The sequence below is a fragment of the Dryobates pubescens genome, chromosome 4, assembly GCF_014839835.1.
Source record: "Dryobates pubescens isolate bDryPub1 chromosome 4, bDryPub1.pri, whole genome shotgun sequence".
Taxonomy (NCBI): domain Eukaryota; kingdom Metazoa; phylum Chordata; class Aves; order Piciformes; family Picidae; genus Dryobates; species Dryobates pubescens.
Window position 1 is genome coordinate 37,217,681 of NC_071615.1, and position 23,391 is coordinate 37,241,071.

The 23,391-nt window shown below is 38.6% G+C and overlaps 1 protein-coding gene across 1 annotated transcript in view; it reads right to left on the reverse strand.

Moving 5' to 3' along the window:
- The window catches only part of THSD7A (thrombospondin type 1 domain containing 7A), a 240,960-nt gene extending 220,146 nt beyond the window's left edge, over nucleotides 1–20,814 (reverse strand). The window contains exon 1 of the mRNA XM_009898916.2: nucleotides 20,700–20,814. The gene's annotated coding sequence lies outside the window, so the exon portion shown is untranslated. The remainder of the gene's footprint in view (nucleotides 1–20,699) is intronic.
- Between the last annotated feature and the right edge of the window lie 2,577 nt (nucleotides 20,815–23,391).

Genomic DNA, 23,391 nt, shown 5'->3' on the forward strand with positions numbered 1-23,391 from the left:
TTGCCTAAGACTTCCCATTAAAAAGCCTAACACCACACCTATAGTCTGGCAAACATTAACATATGTAAGAGTCACCTAAATGAAGCTGACATTCTCACATAAAATCATTCTAATCCTCTATTTTCAGAGTTCCAACATAGTAACCATGATGTGACCTCTGGAAATCTGCACTTTTGTTGTGTTATGAACATCAGCACAGGCCATGGATCAACAAGTGACAGGAGAAGAAATTGAGCACAACAGCACTACACTGTCTAGTGTTCAGCTCCCCCTTTCCCTGTCACAGTCAGAATTGTCTTCCAAAGTGCTGGCATTTTATGTTCTTCATAATAAAAATAACATCTAGACTTTACTGTATTCCCTAAAAGCTTAAAGCAAAAGAATTAATCCTACAATCCAATTAAAACAAACAAACAAACAAACAAAAAACCTGTATAAAACTATAGCTCTTGTTCTTTACTCTCCTCCAGTGACATTTAAAAGTGTTCTTGCAGAAGTACTATTACTAATGTCCTACTACTGTGATAAGAGTTGGCTCCATCAGGTGGACATAGTCATTAGACTCTTGGTCAATCTCCCTCCTCGAATATCATTTGGATCTAAGAAAACAGTTACTATGATCTTCAAAGAAACATGCAATGTTAGTATCACATCCAGAAATACCAACCAGGAATAATTCTGTTTTCTGACTGATAGAAGAGTATCGTCATTATGGGATACAGCAGCAACCCTAATATGTTCTCATAAAATTTCAAATTGCTTTGACAAGAACAAGATGAACTCACTCCATCAATATGTAAACCAGAACTGTATGTGGAATCATAGAATGCATTGGATTGGAAGGGACTCTCAAAGACCATCTTCTCCAAAGCTCCTTCAGTGAGCTGGGACATCTTTAACTAGATCAGGTTGCTCAGGGTCCCATCAAGCCTGACCTTGAATGTCTCCAGGGATGAGGTCTCTACTACCTCTCTGAGCAACGTGTTCTCGAATTTTACTACCCTCATTGTGAAAAGCTTTCTCTTCAAGTCCAATACAAATTTACTCTTCTCTAGTTTAAAACCATTGCCCCTCATCCTAGCGCTACATGGCCTTGCAAACAGCCCCTCCCCAGCTTTCATGTAGGTCCCCTTCAGACATTGAAAAGCTGCTACAAGTTCTCCCCATCGCCTTCTTTCTACAGGCTGAATAATCCCAACTCTCAGCCTAAACCTTCAGAACTTCTAGACAAAGAGTCAGAAACACCAGTCTGAGTTAAGGCCAGTAGGTAAACTGATAAACAGTTGCTAATGTTGAGTTTTAACCATTCCTACATAAAACTACAACACCAAATTTCACTTTTCTATAACGCTTTAACATTCTACATACACCAGATGGGAAGTTAAAAAGAAAACAGAACAACCACAAAAAGCACCCAAAAGCACCCCAAAGCATAGAAAACAACAAAACCCACAGATCCCAAACAAATAAAAAAGCCCCAAAACACTAACCCCACCCAGAATATATTCTTGAACTAAGAGCAATGCTCTACAGAAACCCACAGCTAGTGCAATAACAGCTCACAACGTTGAGATGCATTCCAGTCCTCAGCACCTTGGACAGGGTCTGGTGAAGCTCTGCTGACTTCAAACGCTTTCCACCTTCTCTCTTCATTAACCAGAGCATGAGGACTTTGTAGCATAGTCCTTATTCTCACCGGAGAAGATTGTACTGTTGAAATATGTGCTTAGCTAATAAAACACAGATGAACTGGCATAAGCCTGAGGTCATCCCTTCCTTATTTTTTTTTTTGGAGTCACATCCAGAAACCATTGTAGCCTAAGATCATGCTACTCCATTTTTTTACATGCATCAAAGCGTACCTATGGAGAGACACTGTAAAAATAATCTGCTTAGAACTTTTTAACTTTCTTTTTCAGGAATTAAAAAATTATCTTTGACCTGTAGCCCTGTTGTCTTCAGAAGTTAAAGTATTCTTTTGCTGTTTCTCCATTTAAAGTCAGAAGCAGTCAAGCTAGCAAATGAACACAAAAACCAACCAAGCAGGTGGATGAAATGAACTAAAATCATACTTGAGAAAAAAAATCTATTGAAAAGATAATGGTTGTAAGAGAGAAAAAAAATAATCCATATACTTCCATCAAGATGAATATAACAAAACAGTATCATAAGAAGTTTATGGAAAAGGAAAAGACAAGTCAGAATCAGTAGCATATCAGTAGATTTATCTGTGAAAAACCAAAGAGAAACCCAAAGTGCAGAACAAAATTGTTTGCAGGGGCTTCTCCTGACTCCCTTAGGATGGTAATATTTTTTACATTTATATTTAAGAAATTACACATACTTCTAAGATGTTTCATTAAAAAACAAACAAACAAAAACCACACAGTGAAAGCCCCTCCCCCCACCCCCAAAAAAATCAGAAATACAACAAACAACCAAATAACAGAACAGAAATAAAACAAACAAAAAAACCCACAAGCAACCAACACCACTAATGGCATTTTAACACTATAAAGCAACTGTTATTTTCAGACACTTTAAATTGTTATTTTTTGAAGTTAGCCTAAAGAGAATTAAATTTAAACCTCCAATTACTGTGCAGATTATACCTAAATGGGCATAGGAGTATTTTTGCTGATGTTCACCACAAGAAATCAATAAAACTAAAAGTAAAACAGTATTTCTTTTAGAGATGCTCTTAAAAATAGGCTTAAAAATTACTATTTGGATCCACCTGCAGGCCATTTCTGGGAGACTGCAACTGAGGGGGTGAGACAGCAGGGAAACCCATTCAAGCTGATCCAATTTAGATATGCAAATTTTATCTTGTGTGTTTGAAAAGAACATTATGGCACGGTATAATTTGCACCTTGAGTTCCAAAGAATAATATTTCTAATCTAATGAAAACATGCCTCCATTGTTCACTTTCCCGCTCTCCAGGTTTGGTCCAATCTACTGTTTTCCTACCTATTTAAAAGTGTGTTGTTTCCATATTTGAAATAATTAAGTACCACTAAAAATAAAAAAGGAAAAGAAGGAAGAAAAAAGAAACCTAAACAAGAAAGGTGTTTATTTCTGTAGTTGCCTACATTAAGCCATGTTACAAGTGGCTGGCTGATGAAGCCTTTAATAGTAATGGGGCTAATCCAATGCCCACTCCAGGGATGAACTATTAAAGCCAACAACTGAAAATTAGGATCATGTTTCACACAGTGCAATGTTAGCCAATTACTATTTGTCTTCCTTGGTCCAAATAACAGTATTTGCTTAATGATAGACTTTTGTATCATACCTCTTTGTTTGCTTGTTTGTTCAGTGTTTTGAGGTTTTGGTTGATTTTTTTTAATCAAAGTGAGTGCAACAATACTGAGGCTTGATTTGGCCCACTACACTTATACTTGCAACTGGGAGCTATTATTATTTCTTCTGACTCAGCAATGCTATTGATAGAGAAGAGGACAACATGTCTTAGAATTCCTGAGCATATATTATCTTAAAAAGAATAATGGAAGTAGCTTTAATGCTGATTACTGTCTAGCTCAACAGACAGTAACAATAATAGGCTCTATGCTTCAGAGAGATTTCCTTCTCAAAGCTACAGAGGAAGATTTCATTGTTTTCACATAAAGCTTACATTACTATTAGAATAGTTCTACATGAAAGCTTCCAAACATGTAGACTATTATCAGATGCTGAATGAGAAATTACATATCTGGTATTCAAAAGATAGGTACAGTCAGAAAGCAGATCTATTTTGGAAGAAATATCTCACAGATTAATATCCATATACATTCATACTGAAGCAAACTAAAGTACGTGCAGCACAGTGCTGGAATTTTAACTTGTGCCTAAGAAAGTCTTAGCAATCCTATAATTGTAAAACTGTAAAGAACTATCTTTAAATAATTCACAAGCATTGTAAAATGTAAACTAGAATTTTGAAGTAACTGAAAAGAACTCTTTAGTTTCTTAAATAATTTCAAATTCCAGATGTGCCTTTGAAGTGGTAGAATGCAGTTTTGCTACATTAAGAAGCACACTTTGAGGTACATTTGAGGTAAATTCAACCTCTATGTTGAACCATTCCCACTTCAGAAAGGTTCTTCTAGGGTTAGTTGTAATACTCATCTCAGCCTCTAAATCTTCACCCATGAAGACAACCAAATAATGAGTTCTCTTCTGATAAATCCTCCAGATCTCACTTACCTGTTCCTCACTTTCACACATCCTGGCCACAATGGTAATAAAATAACCAACCCTAGATATTACTGAAGATTTCATTTACAAGTCCTTTCGCTATTAACTCAACTCAACTGATAGTCCATTAACAAAGGTTAAAAGAAAGAAAAGCAAATGCTTCCAAAGGAAATTGCTTCCAGACCTTCCACTACAAGTACCTGCTCAAACAGTTCATTAAAAACACAGCTCTCCAGCTACAAGTACAAAGTAGGAGAGATGGGCAACTACTGAAATCTGAAAGGTCAGATTTCTGGGAGTATGTCTGCCACCACTACACTCTCTTATTTATTTTGCAAATACCTAAGCAATATTGTAATGGCCAAAATGTGTTTATTGCAAAGACACCATAACTACAGGTCAAAATGCATGTAGAAAGAGAACCAGCAAATAAATGGTTAATCTGTTGAAAATGAGTTAAATTGAGGACTCCTCCTATGTTCTCCATTCAAAACAATTACTGGAATAAACCCAGTGGTGATCTTAGTGGGAGCTGGCACAGACTCTGAATCAGGAAATCAGCACAGGAAAAGTGAAAATTCCAAAACAGAAGAGCCACAAAAATAAGTTTGTAACTGTAAGTTTTAAACTGTGCAGAAGCATGACACGGCCCAGTTCAGAAGGTGTGGGCTACCTTGGCTTGTAGAATGATGAATAACAAACAAGACTGGGGCTGTACAAGGATGCCTGGGAATGAGATGGTTCAGCAACAATCCTGCAGCTCTCCATCAGATGACAACTGCACATACAGTGTGTGGAGAGGCTGGACTTTGTCTTTAACTCTAGAGGAGACACTGGATACACTGCTTTAACACAAAGTTCACATTAGTGATAGCTCCACAAAGTATCTTTTTATTTTGTGCTTGATTCCAAACTGTTACCCTAGCCATAGTGGGAGTCTAATAAACATGCAAGGAAAGATGAAGGAAATTAAATTATTTCAGAATTCATGTAGTCAGAGAAAAATGTGCATGCTTTCAAAGGGCCCAGTGGAGTTAAGCTGTAAGAGCACTCCACTCAAATGGAGTTACAGAACACACTTGACACCATGTGGCAAGGGCACTTAGCCACATGGTTGAAATGAGAACTATCCTCATCTTGATGGCATCCCTCAGCTGCTGTCTTGCTCATCCCTGCCCATTAGATTGTTATCCACTGGGATTTCTGTGGCTGTGCTTCAAGGTTTTGGACATAGAAAATCCCTTAGCTAAATTAAATACTTCAAAAACAAACACCCGAGTCTTTTGTACATGTTAAATTTCATTTAAAAAGGGGAAAGTTTCAAGGCATTTTAGCATTAGGATTCATACACCACCAAAATAACAGAATACACTCATACAACCAATGCATTGCACTAGCAAAATGCACCTTATTATATGTCACAATTTGCATTTTTTCTATTTAGATACCTCCTTGATAAAATTTAACTTATACAATGGTAAGTTTCTATAGTAATTATGTTCATCAACATCCTGTTACAATTAAAACCCTCCTTTCCTGCTTGAAAATAGCCTCTATTTCCTGTTGAATATGCTTTCCAAGAAGGTTAGCACTTTTGACTTCCTCTATATATTTGTCATTAAGGTGAGGAGAAAGTAAGACCCAAGTTTTCAAAACAAATCCTTTGGCAGGAAACAAACACCTCAACTGAATTAAAAGAGAGGTTACTTAAATTTTATTGCATCAACTCGTGTAAGTAACAAAACACCAAACCACAATGAAAAGGGAGAAAAAACAAGGAGGGAAGGAGGGAAGGAGGGAAGGAGGGAAGGAGGGAAGGAGGGAAGGAGGGAAGGAGGGAAGGAGGGAAGGAGGGAAGGAGGGAAGGAGGGAAGGAGGGAAGGAGGGAAGGAGGGAAGGAGGGAAGGAGGGAAGGAGGGAAGGAGGGAAGGAGGGAAGGAGGGAAGGAGGGAAGGAGGGAAGGAGGGAAGGAGGGAAGGAGGGAAGGAGGGAAGGAGGGAAGGGGCTCTTTACAACAATTTTCACCAATTCACACATACTAGTTTGTGGGGAAAAAAAATAAAGGGAAGTGAATGTACAAAGCAGATAGATTTGCATGAATTCCAACTGTATTCTGTGTTCTGACATACATCATACATTAAAAAAAATTAAATTCAACACATACAAAGTATTTCTGGACAAAGCTTGCATTCATGTCAACCACCTTTCCTGATCATTTTAAGTGATCTTTTTAAGAATAAAATCAGATTTTTTTTCCTTGAACTCCAGAGAGATATTTCTGCCAGGTTGAAAGACAAGCATTTTAATTAAGTGAAAACTCCTGTTACAGTTACTAATTCTACATTTCACCTGCTCATGACTGCCTTTCAGATCTATCAGATTATGCAGGCATGAGAGCACTTGCAGGCCAGTAAATATTTGCAATACGTTACAGTCTCTGTTTTGATGATTAACAATCCATAAAAAGATCTAATCTAGCAGGGCTTTGCATCCAGTATGCCAGACTGAGTCAGTTTTAGCAGTGAGGCAATGATGCAGTCACAGCATCCAAACCAAGGTAGTGCATTTTTTAACACCCAGGGGAGTTACAGCCCCATTTACTCCATCTGTGATACACTGTGGGGGAAAGAGAAACAAGCCTTACTGTGTATTTATCTACAAAATATGCTCTCAGGCAGCTATTTTCAGTACACAAAAGGAAGTATAATGTTTAGAATGTATATAAAACATCTGGAATATTATTATTTTCTTCAGAAACAAACCATATTTTTGTGTTCTGATAGGAAGTGCTTTTATAAGTAGCATTCAGTCACTCCAGGTAACTTCTGAGACCGAGAGTTTTCATTAGAGCCTACTGCACATCTGTTCAATAGTGGAGCCACAAAAGTATGGCCCTTTGAAAATAAACACAGCAGTGCTGGCCACACCAAGGTAGGACCTCGGAGATCGGTCAAAGTGCCCGCTGGGTTACTCTAGAACTAGTCTAGCTTCTACCTTCTGCTTCCCATTTACACTTACACTAACATAGGGTTGAATATTAAGGATAGTTGCGCATGGCCTTATAAAGCAGGCCTTCACAGCACTTACATGAGGTCATGAGGTCTGTGGTGACAGGTTGGACTCGATGATCCTCGAGGTCTCTTCCAACCTTAGTTATACTGTGATATTGTGATACATACACACCTTTACAGTACTCTCCTTACTGATGCCATTGGGGCAGTGAAGGGTTATATTACCCTAACAGTAATCCTACCCATCTAGCCCTAATTTTGAAAACCCTACAAAAACATAACAGTGCACAAAACCATGCACATTATTAAGTCGGTAAGCATTCACCTATCACATCCAAATAAGTGTGGCCATTTCTGCATGCAATGGCCAAACGAACTCCTAGAGTAATAAACATCACAACTTAATACACACATCGCTTTTTCTACTGTAAAGCAGAGTAAACCACTGTTTTCATTTAATGTAGCAGAGCCAGACAAAAGCACAAAAGACATTTTTAGCCTTTTACAATAAGCTTGAAGATGTTCTACCAACATTTGTGAAGTGGGGAAATTTCACTGCTTGTTTTTCACAAAGTGTTTTTCTGTCTGTTAGAAAACTTTCCCAACAGCTAAGAGCAATTAGCTTCTAGACATAAATAATGGTGAGGCCTTGAGCTGCAAAAAGATAGAGAGAATTGCAAAATAGTGACCGAAAACTTCAACAGGGCCAAGATAAAGATTCACACACTAAGAAGCTGACATCAGTAAGAAGTAAGAGGACTCTGTTTAAATGACTCCATGCATATGTAAACCATATCCCAGAATTTAATGAATATGTATAAGCTTTAAGTGTATAAAGCACATTGGGACCACTTTTGGATTGATGCCAATTTGGAGGGTGACACCTTTGCATCCAGTGCCGTAATAAAGCAACACCTTGGCCTAATGGTTATCGGCTATTAGGTTTTGATCCCCATCTCATTTGGAAAGATTATGAGCCTGAAACATTTCCAAACCAAATTTGGCTGATGCATCAGTTTGTCTGCTGCAGGAAGACGGAAATCTTGTATAAAAGAAGTCACACTAGGCATCAGAATTTGACCTTTTTTTCTCCAAATTGATGTGAAGGAGGTGTGTTGAAGCAGACTGCTTAGGTATTGGTCCTAGGACCCAGCAAGCTCAAGTAACTATGAATAGGTGCAATCCACAAAAGAAAAGCTGGGTTGTACAAAACCATCATACCTCATTGTTGGGAGCTTTGATAAGAATCCAGAACTGATTTTTGCTAAGATCTTCTAAAAAGAAAGAAGAAGAGTGAGGAAAATCTGACCAAAAGGGTGGTTGTGGAACACCTCATAAGTACCTCACAGTATTGGTTAATCATATTTGTTTTGACTGAGTAATATTTTCAGTTGACCACTTCAATCTTGTCACCATAGGACTGTAAACCTTACTGAGTTATTACAAAGTCTTCTCAGGATCTGAATGTTTAGTTATTAGCAAGACTAGTCTGAATACACACTAGATATTTTCCTTCTGACATCCAGTTTAGCATTCCTAAAGAGAGAACGTTGAGGAAAATGGGTCAGAATCACTCATCAGAACTTTTCTCTCCTCACTGCAAAACACCAGTTAGAAGCACTCAGTACCCAAGCCTGTATTCACTGTGTCCAAGATAGACAACAGCTATAGAGAGGTCTGCTCTGCTATTGTCTGAGAGAAATCTTTCTGCTCAATCACATCTGCACAGAGTGTTCCGAAACAAAGGAAAAGTTACACAATCCACTCTGACCTCCAATCTGAGAGTTCAAAGATAAACAGCACTTTTCAGCATAAATCAGTCAACCATACAATGCATTTTGATTATTTTTTTTCTCCATTAATCAAGTGCTTAAACTTTCATAGTGCTACGCTTGGAAAGAATGGATGTAATTTTCTTGCAACTATTTCAGAAAGTACATGAATTCTGATGGAAATATGCAACACTGCGCTGCCTGGGGGAGGTCTGCAATACATACCCTGGATAGGATTCATCAGCGTCCATTGTTGTCAGCTACACTTCAGCTATACTTTGTTACAGTCAATAAAGATCTAGTCAGTAAGATACAATTTATCCTTCTTGGAAGTATATCTCAGATGAATCTTGCCCTAAAACATTAAAATGCTTTTTTAATATAGAAGAGGTGCCCTTGTCACCTACTCAACTACAGACACCTAAATTAGATTAAGCATTTGCTTTCTCCCATGTATGTTCCTTCCCTCTGCAACAACAAAAAGTTAAAATTATATTTATTTATATAGCAATTGAAGTTCTTTAACACTTTCATTCACAAAACAGTCTATTCCCTATTCTTCTGCTTTTCACAAGCTTCCCTTCTGGACAAACACTGGGTTTGGACTAAGGAATATTTGCAAAAGTTGGGCCACAAACATCTAAGTTTCCAACACAGATGATCTTGATCTTTTTCTATGCTTCTAGTATGACACAAAAATGTAGAGACCTAGGCAGGCAGAGAATAGCCTCTATAATCTGCTAATAACAATAAAACACTGATGAGCAAGCTCATTTGTGGAAGTGCAGCTATCTTCAACTGTGGGTAAACTGAAAATAGGGACAGACTGTTTCCAGCCACAGAAAGCTCTGATGAATCCTTCCAGTTACACAGGCTTATTAACAAACCTTAAACTCCCCCAAATATTTCCAAACCACTAATTATGATCCATTCTTTAATGCCCATTTTTCAGAAACACATCTACTTTAACAGACTATTTTCTTTCACCCAATATTTATTACCTTTCTGAAGGGATTTATGCATCTTACACACAGAAATACTTAAGAATGCTGTCAATAAAACAAACAGAGGGTTTTTGCAGACTTTCCTCAAGCAATACTTATGTGACATTTTTCTACACCTTCTGCTCTTTTGCACCCTTTTAAACTATCAACATCAATCACAAAGAACTTTTCCAGCATCGATTTCACAGATTAAATAACAAGTTTTTTAGCCTTTCTACTAAATGCTGACTTTTATTCTTTCCTCCACTATTTCACAGACCCAGACTGAACTAATCTCCAGGAGCTCACAAGGAGTTACTTTTTCTGCTCTGACACTCTTAAGTCCTCTCTGGAATCTGCTTTTCTCAGTCACAGATGCAGGAGCTTTCTGAACATACAGCCTGCACCATTTTCTTCTACCTGCATCGTTTCGACTTTGGTTAAATCAGACCATACTTTGCCTGCATAAATCCATGTTACCAACCAGTCCAGATTACTCCCAAGGACTACTCTGTTTTGCCACTCTAAAATCCAAGTTATCAACTGCAAGATACAAGGGCACTGATTTTGAAACTTAACATCAGGCTACAATATAAAATATAAAATACTAGTGTTTCCTAAAGCAGGGATGTTTCAACTGAAACACCATAATTATACCAAATTTGAAGTGTGACCACTAGCAGGGTTTTTTTAAATCCAGTTTATGCATTTTCCTTTGTATTTCTGTTGCTAAAGTGGGATACTAAGTTTCTGCTTAGAATTTAACCAAGGACTTCTTCACATCTCTTATCAAAGCCTGGGTTTTTATACCACTCACCTTTATCGGATAACCTTCAAATACTTCTAAGTAACACTTTTAAGTATATATAAGTTATCATGAACCCCAATTTCTGAAGGAAAGAAAACCACAAGCCTATTTTTCCCTAGAATAACAAAATAACATCATTAGAGAGTCCATGAAAATAAAAGGATGGGTTTTGGAAGGCTTCTGAAATATATACATAAGTATTTACAAGCAAAATTTTAGCCTTAGTATATGGTTTATGGGAGCAATTCCTTTGCTTCATATTAAACATTTCTATTGAAAGACCATATTTCAGTTAATTATTACTACATTAATCCAGCTATTCTACAGCTAGACATATTCCTCAGTGTAATGACAGAGGTGATGATTTTTGAGGTTGTTTTGACCAGATGCTTTCTATGGAGTACTGAATAACAAGAAGTTATTTCAAACCAAACCAACCAACGAAAAAAAGACAACCAAACAAAAAACAACAACAAAACCCAGGAGGCTCCCTAACACCTACAATTTCAAAAGCAAAAAACTGACCACAAATTCCCTAAGAAGCACTACACAAAATTCTCTCAAGCTGGAAGAGTTTGAAATTCAGCAAGTAGAGATTGTCTGGAACCACAGAAATACCTCTTGACCTACTCGAGAGGAAAAAAATCCACAAACAAACAAAAAAAACCCAAACCCCCACACATAGAATTCTAATAAAGGTTTAAAGAACCACAAGTCATGCAATTCCCAATAGAGACAGTAATTGGAGAGCAATGATCAAAGATTTTATTACACCAATTACACCATGCCTTGTGTGTGAGACTAATTAAGCAGGTGTGATCCTGGCAGCATGAGAAGCATCACTGCAACAGCCATGCATGGACCTTGCTGCCAATTACCTTCCTTACTGCAAGGCAGACCCAAAGCAGATGCCCTGTGTGCTCAACACTGTCTGCATCAGGGTACATGACGGCAGGGAGTGGACATAAATTCTTGGACTAGAATGTTAGATAAAGAATCAGAAAATAAATACTTAGAGACATCTCTGAGGACAGGAACCAGAAGAAAGACTGTCCCTGATACTGGCATTCATACTTCATGACAGAAACAAGTGGGATCCTGCCTAAAATGATCTGGTATGAGCTGCAAAAAGACCATGTCATGTGCCATCAGAGTGCACCTTTCAAATTTTCCAGTACCATAATCTAACACTTCATTTTTAAAAGAAAACATTGTTTATACTCCTATACACTTTCTCTAAACTTCTATTTATTTAAAACATACATGAAGTTGTACCCCTATATGCATTCTGATAGCAAAGCCAGAGTACACTCCAGAAGGACCTTGACAGGCTGGAGAGGTGGGCCTGTGACAAACTCATGAGATTCAACAAGACCAAGTGCAGGGTCCTGCATCTGGGTTAGTGCAATGCCAGACATCGATATAGGCTGGGCAGTGACTGACTTGAGAGCAGCCCTGAAGAAATGGACTTGGGGGTCCCAATATGAGCCACCAGTGTACTCTTGCAGCCCAGAAAGCCAACTTTTTAGGGTGCTGGATAGTGACAGGACTAGTGTGAATGGATCCAAGCTAGAAGAGGGGAGATTTAGATTAGATGTCAGGAAGAAGTTCTTCACCATAAGGTTGCTGAGACGCTGGAACAGGTCACTAGAACAGGTTGCCCAGGAAGGTGGTGGAAGCCCCATCCTTGGATGTTTTTAAGGCCAGGCTGGATGTGGTTGTGGGCAACCTGATCTAGTGTGAGGTGTCCCTGCCCATGGGCAGAGGAGCTGGAACTAGATGATCCTTGAGGTCCCTTCCAACCCTGACAATTTTGTGATTCTGTGATTCTATTCTTTAGAATGCAAGAAATTTCCTTTCAAATGTATATTGAATATTATATGTATATAGTGCATATATATGTGTGTGTGAGAGTGTTTATACTGCTAATTACACTTCAGTTTTACACTTTGTTCCTAAATGAAAACAATCCCAGTGAATAACCCAAATATTATACCGCTAGCATATTGCCTAGCATGTTGAAAGCTGTTGCATATTAGTTTTAATAATAAGACAAATAAAGTCCAGTTTCAAAAGCTTGTAGTTTTGAAAATTTAAGTCTCATCACGCATTTCTGAATGTGCTAAACATGCAGTTTTTGTCTCCCCTCCTAAACTACACAATGCACTGTGCCCTTGGATTCTGTCCTCAATTACATTCAGGATGCTCTACACAAAGCTGAGCAGAGCAATGCTGGATATAATTTGAAGACAAAGCAATTTTCCTGAAAACTGTTTCCCATAATGGTCTTCCTGATAATGCAGCTGCTAGCCAAGATTTCAATATATTGTTTTTCAACTATACAGGGAAGCTGGGTTAATAATGGGGGAAAATGTTAAATTAACCTATTCAAGTAAAATGAACAAAAAGAATTCAGAATCTGCAGAACTAAGAAAGGACCTTTTTATTTTCACTTCCAATTTTAGAAAAAGAACTATTCAAGAAGTGGTATGCCTCCTCAGGACACAATTACACAGCTTAATAAATCATTTGGTATGGCTTGAGTACGTTTTACACTTAGTAAGTATCTGTTACATAACTTTCCTCCGCTGTCTTTAATTACCCCATTAAGCAACTTGGTATTTGCATTTGCACTTAGAGCAGCTGCACTACAGCTGCAGGCTAGAAGAACATAAAACCAAGGAAAAAAAATAATACAATATTATCTTTTCCATTTAGTAAGTTCTCTTTTTTCCTTTTTTTTTATTTTTTATTGGAAACATTTGTATTAGTAGATGCTCTTTCAGCATTGTAAGTTAATAAATCACATAAACCTTGTATTATTCAAGTTGACTGAACTGCCAGATAGAAGGATCATCGCTCACTGGCAGCACAACCTGCCCTGCAGCTTTTCTCATTTTATGGTATTTCTGAGGAGTCACTTTGTATTCAAAAATGTCATTCAAAACCCAGAAACTCCTGCAAATATAATAAATCAGAAATCTTTCTTGGTCTAATATTTTTACACTGGAAACAAGTTGCAAATTTATTTTACTGTGTTGTACACCATGAACTAATCCAGACATTCCTGAAATTTAATTTAATTCATTAATAAGTCTGCAAAAATCTCTCCTTAGAAACAATTTCCAACTTTCCAGACTATTTTCCACCCAGCCTAGAGAGTTTAGAACACAGCCATCAAAGACTGGAAAAATAATTGTTACTTATTATGTCAGCATGTCCTCCAAATAGCATGCATGCAATAAAGAGAAAGCAACAGAGTAATGAGAAGTGCCAATTTATTAATTAAGAGCTATTGTTAGTGAAAAGGCAATGCCAGATTGCTGGTTGCTGCATCACTACTGCTAGGCATGTGGAAGCTCCTTTCCCCATGGGGCAGGCTATCATGCATTAGAAGACACAGATCTTATATGTATAGACACAGGAAGCCAAGTAACAGTTTTCAGTTTGCCCATTCCTCTGATTTCCAAACTATTATTTCTTTATCTGTTACAAAAATGTCCTATTTGTGTAAATGTATTAGGCGTGAAAATCTCACTATTATACTTTATTGTATCTGGCAGGGCCCTATACCAGGTTTTCTGTCATGCCCATTAGGACCTTCCTCCTTTTAATGAAAATTATTCCAGATGAGATCTTCTCCAGTCATCCCATAGAACAGTAGAACAACTTAGGTTGGAAGGGACTTCAGAGATCATCTACTCCAACCTCCCTGCCATGGGCAGGGATGCTTCGCAGCTAGACTTGACTGCTACTGCCTGGCCTTCAACATCCCCAAGGAGGATATACTCCAACCTCCCTGAGCAACCTATTCCAGAGTCTCACCATTTTCATACTGAAGAACTTCTTCCTAAGATCCAGTCTAAACCTACTCTCCCTCAGTTTAAAACCATTCCCCCCCTGTCCTATTGCTCGACACCCTTACGAAAAGTCCCTCCCCAGCCTTCCTGTAGGATCCCTTTAGGCATTGGAAAGCAGCTCTAAGGTGTCCCCCAGAGTCTTCTCTAAGCTGGACAGCTACAGCTCTCTCAGCCTATCCACATAGCAGAGGTGTTCCAGCCCCTGGATCACCATGGATCATCTCTATTTTTAATTTTGAAACCAAGGTAAAGCACCTATCAAAACCAAAACAAACAGAAGAAAAATCGCTATTTTGAAAGCATCAGAAGCATATTGCAGCTAATGGTCTATGCCAGTTTGGGTGCCAAAATTCAGGCATTAACTCACATTTTACAGTAATTAACATCCTAAGAGTAGCATAAGATTAGCATATGTATTATTACAGTAGCTGTATGCTTTTAAAAATACTTCTGTTTTTCTGCATGGGTTTCTCTGTTGCCACAGTATAAGGTTAAGATACTCTCTAAGTGTTTAAAGCACTGTCCTAAACCAAACTGTACTAGTATACCACTTTTCATGAGCTGTTTAATTGCATTGCTCATGACAAATTGTAAGGACAAAGGAAATGAGACTCAGCGTAAGCAGCGTATTTATACACACCCAGATAAAATAGAGGGCAGATTCAGAGGAGTTGCACATCACGTACGTGTCACGCCAATAAGAAGGAAATGAAATTATCATGCAACGTTTATAAGTCTTAATCTGACTTTCCATTGAGTTCAATAACTGATTTAGCAATATCAGAGAGTTGGGACACAGCTGCCAACTCTTCCCAGTTGGCTGAGGAATAGATTTCTTCCTTTCTTTCTGCAAAATTAAACATTTAATTCCCAAGAAGAGGCACATGCTAGTGGTTAATTAGGGAACATTTTACAAGAAAAGCTAAAACTTGTCATCAACACAGCAGGCAAATGCTGACATTTTTACAAGCACAGCCATGCCACAGTTTCATTTCTGGTTCCAGAGCTCTTGCAGGCAGGCAGCTGCTGCTCTGGCAAGTTGAGAACCTCAGCCCTTACTGCAAATCTCAGCTTTCTGATCCTTATTAGAACTGGCAAGAAACATTCCTCCTACATCACTTTCAAATATTTGACAGCTTGGCTATCCATTAAATGCATCTCATAGAGACATCCATGGATCACTATCTAATTCTTCCTTCCAGCTACTGAAAAATAATGCAATGCATAGGGCTCCCAGGTCCCACAATGCCTGACAGGCAGGGGTGAAGCAGAAATAAAAGTCAGCAGCATGATGGCAGAGGCCTGATGGGAGAAGGCCAGTAAGAGATCACACTGATTAATGGGTAGATGCAAGACACTTTTCTTCACTGAGAAGCCAGAGAGTAGGGCTAGCTGCTGGGCAGGTAGTAAACAGATATTTGCAGTGGAATTGATGCAGCCTGTTGCCAAAAGTCATGCCACTCAAATCTGCAAGGGCAACACCAACTGCCACAGGCTTGAAAACTGGGGGGAAAAAAATACATAAAACTTAACTTAAAAAAAAAAAAGGCAAAAGCAAAATAAAGCAATACAAAAACAAAACCCCAAGCTGCCCTTTCCTCTTCTTTCAAAGAAATTCTACAAGCTTTAAGTAAAATCCCATTTTCACTCTAAACTTGAGGTTCTAATGCTAGCTGAGGCAGATGTGATTCAGTAATGCCATTTTCCTGGAATAGGAGCCACAACCACTGCATCAACTACAGACATATACCTTCAATTAAAGGGGCAATTATAGAGGAGAAAAGACAGATCAGGTTCTCCCTCTAGAATACATACCCTGCCAGAGGAGCTGAGGTCAGGGAAGGGGTGGTAGGGGTTAATTACCAGCTGGAACCCAAAAGCTTTCTTTTTGACAGTTCAAAACATAAATCTGTTTAAGTGGCATTTTCATGAAGCACTGACACACATGTATCACCAGAAGTGTCCAGCTGTTTCAATCCTTTTTAAAACTTAACTTTGCCTTGCCTTTCATTTATACAAGGCTACCCACCCACAGGATAAAAACAGAACAAAACACCCCTCACAGTGTCAAACATCAAATATTTAGCATAACCACATGCAAACAGTTTCATAAATCTGATTTTAACCATACCCTAAGAGCCATTGTGCAGAGCACAATGAAAGAAGAGTGTGGCCAGAAGGTAAGGAGGGGTTGTCCTCACCCTCTGCTTCCCTGGTGAAGCCACACCTGGAGTATTATGTTCAGTTATAGGCTCCCCAACTACTGGAAAGAGTACAGCAAAGGGCTACAAAGATGATTAGGGGACTAGAACATCTGTCTTACGAAGAAAGGCTGAAGGACTTGGGGCTTTTTAGCCTGGAGAAGAGAAGACTGAGGAGGGATTTTACCAATGCTTATATCAAGGGTGGGTATCATGAGCATGGGGCCAGGCTATTTTCAGTGTTGCCCAGTAACAGTGCAAGAGCCAATGTGCTCAAACTGAAACATAGGAAGTTCCAGCCATACACAAGGAGGACCTTCTTTACTTTGAGCATGGTGGAGCACTGGAACAGGCTGCCCAAAGAGGTGGTGGAATCTTCTTCTCTGGAATCATTCAAAACCTGCCTGAAAGCCACCCTGTGCAACCTGCTCTTAGGTGAACCTGCTCTGGCAGAGGGATTGTACTTGATCATCTCCAAAGGTCCCTTCCAACCCCTAATATTCTCTGAAATCTTTTGGAACATCAGAAAATTATGTGTTATAATCACTGTAAAACACATCCAACTCATTTTCAGAAGAAAGGTCACATTCAGCAAACACTCTGTCATTGTTTTAGGGCTAAGACTGCAGCATGGAGTCACACTGTCATGGCCTTAGTTCAAAAAGCCAGAAGGTCTCAATGGCAGCCACCCCACACAGACATTGCGTCAGTCAGAGCACGACGCAACACCAGAGGCATCCAGGTCCCCGTTGGCCCTCTCTTGTTGCATGAGGGATGAGCTGAGGGCAGACTATCAGTGAATGATCCAGAACTTCATCTTCTTACCCAAACTTGTTTCCATTATGATTTTTGTTTTTAATTTACATTTGCCAAATGTTCAGATGATGTTTTCAAGCTCCTTATGTCCATCAAGATGACATTTTCACAAAGTTTTTAGCTAAATCAGATCAGCCAGCTAGGCTCAGGAGAAGATAAACAACTCATTGCTTTTGTAATTTAAGACACATGCTCTGAATGCTCAATTTTGTACCCTTACTGTCATTTCAAACCTATAGAGAAGAACATTTAGAGAAGGAAGAACATTAGAGAAAGCAAAATATGTTGTTGGGGAACTTGGGAAGAAATATTTTCTAAATACCACAACAAGAATTTTGCATAAAAAAAAAACAAACAAAACATTCTCATATTTATTCAGCTGGTAAAGTTTTGGCTTTATACTTCATGTGCTGCTACATTGCCAGGGATTATGAAAAATAGCAACAGCAGGCATTCGATGTAGTTCTTTTAACACATTTCTCTATGAGTAAGTTGAGCTGATAGAATGGACTACTCAAAATGCCTTTTAGCATCCACTAATAGTGTCCAGTGTAATCTGTTTAGTTTAGAACCAACACAAGCTTATTTTACACTCCTCATGTTCAACTGGTGTAAATCTTCCAAATTGTGTCCAGCTCTGGAGCCCTCAACAGAGGAAGGACATGGACCTGATGGATTGGGTCCAGAGGAGGGCCATGAAGATGATCAGAGGGCTGGAATACCTCTCCTACAAGGACAGGCTGAGGGAGCTGGGGTTGTCAAGCCTGGAGAAAAGAAGGCTCCAATGAGACCTAATAGCGCATTTCAAGTACCTGAAGGGGGCCTGCAGGAAGGCTGCAGAGGAGCTGTTTCCAAAGGCCTGTAGTGATAGGACAAGGGCCAGTGGTTTGAAATTAGAGAAGACGAAATTCAGATCAGATGTTGGGAACGAGTTCTGTACCATGAGGGTGGTGGAACACTGGAACAAGCTTCCCAGGGAGATAGTTGAGGCCCCATCTCTGGAGACATTCAAGGTCAGGCTTGGTAAGGCTCTGAGCAACCTGATCTACTGGAGGATGTCCCTGCTGACTACAAGGGGTGTTAAGACTAGATGACCTTTAGAGGCCCCTTCCAATGCAAACCATTCTAATTGTACTTCATTTCTATCACCCACCAGCCCAAAATAAATGGCTCCTCTTATTATTAATGATTTCTGGAATAAGGGAGAAAAACAGCCAACACCCATATGATGAAAACATTCATAACCTTCATTAATGACCAATGAAAAATGGTTAAACCTGAATAAATAATTTGTTCAGTATTTCTAACCACATACATCTAACCCAGAACATAATGTTCCTTTGTTAAAAAAGATAAACTTTTAAGTTACTATTAAAAATACATATATTCCACTGTAACATTATCTTCAAAACAGCACTTTTTAAGGAGTGAAAAGGGAAAAGAGGAGATGAAACCTTCCATCCTTTCCCAGTCCATGACTGAACTTGGAATTCCCAGCAGAATATGAAATACAGCCAAGTCCTCTGGGTTTGATATTCACCTATCTCTTTTCAACACTACCAAACTCATTATCTCAATGAGTATCTGCCAGAATCAGTACAATGACATTCCTCTACTGCTGCCATTATTTTATTTGACCTTGATATTATGAACAAGAATGTAATTATGATAATTAACCAATTATTTTTATACAATATAACAATCAAAAAGACTATGCTTCCCTCCCTTTTCTCATGCTAATACCTGAACAGTCTGGGTTTATTCCTTCTTCAATTACCCATGTCCAATCATTACCATTAACATTTTACTTAGTTTTTGTATCTTATTTCTAAAATACAAAATAATTAAAAATGAAAACCAGTGAAGTCTAAGAATATCTGCAACAGCATGCAAGATCTGTAATTTATTTAAGATAAAACCCAAATATTTCACTGTTTGCAATCCTGTTTTACAGGATTTATTGGTATGTATTCTGAATGACGGCACAGCTGTCTATTAGGACAACTAACTGTCAATAATGCAACAGTGACACAGTCATATGCACTGCATATTTTATACAAAAACAGTGTTAGGAATGTTTGAGAGGTTGTAAGGTTTTTTTGTAGTAGCTTGGAGACAATCCAGGCATATCCACCTTCCAAAGGATTTTTGTCCTCTCATTATTGTACCTTTCGTAGAAATTTGATCAATAATTGCTATATTAAACCAAATCTGTTATTTTTTTCCCCCCAACCTTCTGATTATGAAGCATCCAAGTTATTGTGAGGTCAGATCTGTCACATACAGTGAAAAGGAAAATCAATGAGAACTGAGTAAGTAAAAGCAACTTGTACAGGATTTCAGTCAATGAAACGTAACTAATACAAAACTGGTCAGATTATTGATTCTGTAGAAATTGTGGCTTCACACTCCTGCTTTTGTCCCCAAAAGATCACAAACTGACTAAAAATTATACTATTTTATAGAAAAGAATCTATTCTGCCTTGGTCAAAAATTAATCTTTCCAACTTTGATCACTGTAGGATTTATGCTCAAACTATATATACCCATAAACTGCAGAACAGGAGAACATTTTCCCATGACTATGATTACTTTTTAGTCAAAGCTAAGTTACTCATAGAGTCACTGATTATGATCTGTACAGTTTTACAATCAATTTTTGACTTGAGAGACACCCTACGTGCACAACAGCAATTTAGCTATTATTGCCTAGAGACGGTTTTCTTTCCTCAGACATATTTATAACTGGACTGAAAATACAAACCTGAAGCTCTGCATTTAATTTAGGCTAACTGCAGTTTACTGTTTCCACATACAAATCATGTCTGCTTTCATAGCCTACTTGTAGGACTAGGCAGTAGTCTTATAAGTAGCATTGGAGCTCTATCTGTAAATCTCGTCTCAATTAAGCAAAGGTAATTGCTGTTGATGTAAAAAGGCATTTCAGATTTTCTGTAAGAAGCATCAAAAAGCTGACAGCAGAGAAACAAACTAATATTCCAGATGGAATTCCTCCATCTGTCATAAGTAGTAGTAACCATACACACCTTTCTGCCTCAGCAAACATTTAAGGTCCAGTGCTAGTGAGGGACTTCACAATCATCGTGGCTCCACGGCACGCTAAAGTAATGCCATAAGGACAGGATGCAGCACATTCAGAAGAAACCTGTAAATAAGTAGGCAAAAACTCAGAAGGCAAAAATTAAATAAATTAAACCCAAAAGAAATAAACAAAATCATGCCAGTTCTCCCTGTGATTTACCAAGGAGAGGGTATTGATGGACAGCGTGTTGTAATGATCTAAACTGCATGCAACCAATAGTAAATTCAGCATTAATAACTCTACATACCCAAGGACACGCAAAAATAAGTATATTCTAATGGTTCCCACCATTTCAAAGCTTACTGTGCTTCACATGCCACTAGATCATTTCTAATTTCCCCAAACAGCCCAATAGCTGACTCTCCATAGCGTTATCATGTCTGGAAGGTCATTCCGCACATTTTTTGTTTCTGTGAAAAACTGCTGCCAGGCATCTGTTTTGAACCTTTTCTCCTCCCATTCTTTTTTTTCCATTTATGCCATCTGATCACATTACTTACATCAATCTCAAAGTTCTAATTGAAGAGGACATTCTTCTGAATCATGGCTTAGACTTGCTTGTACTTTTCCAAATACATTGAAAGAGATCTTTATTTGCAATCTGAAGGTATTTGATTTTTAATTTAAGCATTATGTTACCTGCCAGCCATTACTGTCCCAAATGATTCAAATTCAATCTTTACATCCATCTTTAAATCTAAACCTTTTGACAAATGAATTGGCCCAGGCAATCAACTGATATAAACATAACCAAATACATCACGTACAGCACCAAGTAATGAAAAGGACAGGTAGAATGACTCTGCAGTTATAAAATCACACCTCCAGATTTCCTGAGCTAGGTTAAACATGCCAGCTACACAGGAAAAAAAACCCAAACGAAAACCATAACTCAGCCATTCTCTTCTGCTCCATTTGCTCTATGTCCCAACTCATTTTCTGGAGTTCAGGAAAATCCTCAGCCTTGCTGCTAATACAACTTTTCTCTTCTGGCTAATGAAGGACACTAAAGAATGAGCTAAATAGAATACAAAAAGATGGACTGCAACAAAGACCACTCATTCCTTAGTTGCACCCTTGTTTGCCTACACTGAGAAAATTGTAGGATTACATCTAATCTCATTTCAGATCTTCCTACCCTATTTTAGCTTCTACTATTATGAAAGAAAGACAAATCAGGGTCAGAAAACTTCATGCAAATAAGTTTTAACATAATCTAGATCTTACTGTGCAAAATGTTTCACTCCACATTTCAGCTGTAACATGATGGATTTATACTGACTGCTTTGAAAGAGCTGCAGTAACATGAGACAGTTGTCCTTTGCACCTTCATGGTAATAGATAAGACTATTTTATGTGAAATCACTCAATCTACAATCATTTGGGGGTTTTTCGTCATTAGGAAAGTTTAAAATAAGGAGCTGTCAGTGTCCAGCTATGGGGGTCCCCAACACAAGAGAGACATGGGCTTGCTGGAGTGTGTCCAGAAGAGGGCCATGAAGATAATCAGAAGGCTGGAGCACTTCTCTGAAGACAGGCTGAAAGAACTGGAGCTGTTCAGACCAAAGGACAGAAGGTTCTGGGGAGATCTTATAACTGCATTTCAATATCGGGGGTGGGGGTGGTGTGTGTGTGCTACAGGAAGGCTGGTGAAGGACTGTTTAGAAGGACTTGTGGCAAAAGAAGGGCAATGATTTTAAACTGAAGCAGTGTAGATCCAAGTCTGACATAAGGAAAAAGTTCTTCACAATAAGAGAGGTGAAACACTGCAACAGGTTGCCCAGGGATGTGGTTGAGTCCCTGTCATTGAAGACATTCAAGATCAGACTTGATGTGGCCCTGGGCAGCCTGATCTAGTTGGAGGTGTCCCGGCTCACTTCAGGGGGTTGGACAAGATGACTTTTCAGGGTCCTTTCCCCCCTGATGCAATCTATGAGTTATCAGCAAGCAACATGGGTGTGTATATTCACATGCCACCATGTCCAAGGTGGGGACTTGGGGAAAGAAATCTTCTGTAAAGAAGAATGAAATAACATTTGGTGGTTTATTTTACCTTATTGGTAATATGAGTTAGGTACCTTCATTCAGCAACACATCTCTCAGTAACACAGGAAAGTGGAAATTGATCTTCCTGGGCTATTACACTAAGTTCAAAGAAGTTTGAAGCTTCTTTGAACTAACACATTGTACTGGTTTTGGATAGGACAGTTAAATTTTCTTCACAGTAGCTCACCTGAGGCTATGTTTTGGATCTGAGAAGTAAACAGTGTTGATAATGCGAGATGTTTTAGTTACTGTGAGATTTTTTAGCTGTTGTGAGATGTGCTCACACAGCATCCAGGCCTTTTCCATTTCTCACACTGCCCCACCAGTGAGCAGGCTGGAGGTGCACAAGAAAGCCAGGAGTGGACAGAGTTAGAATAGATGACCCCAAGTGACCACAGGAATATTCCACACCATGACATCATGCTCAGCAATAAAAGCTGGGGACACAAAGAGGAATGGGGGACATTCAGAGTGATATTTGCTCCAGCTGTTAGGCATGATGGAGCCCTCCTTTTCTGGAAATGGCATTTCACCTGTCTGCTGGTTGAGATTAGTGAATTAATTTTGCTTTGCTCATGCACAGAGCTTTT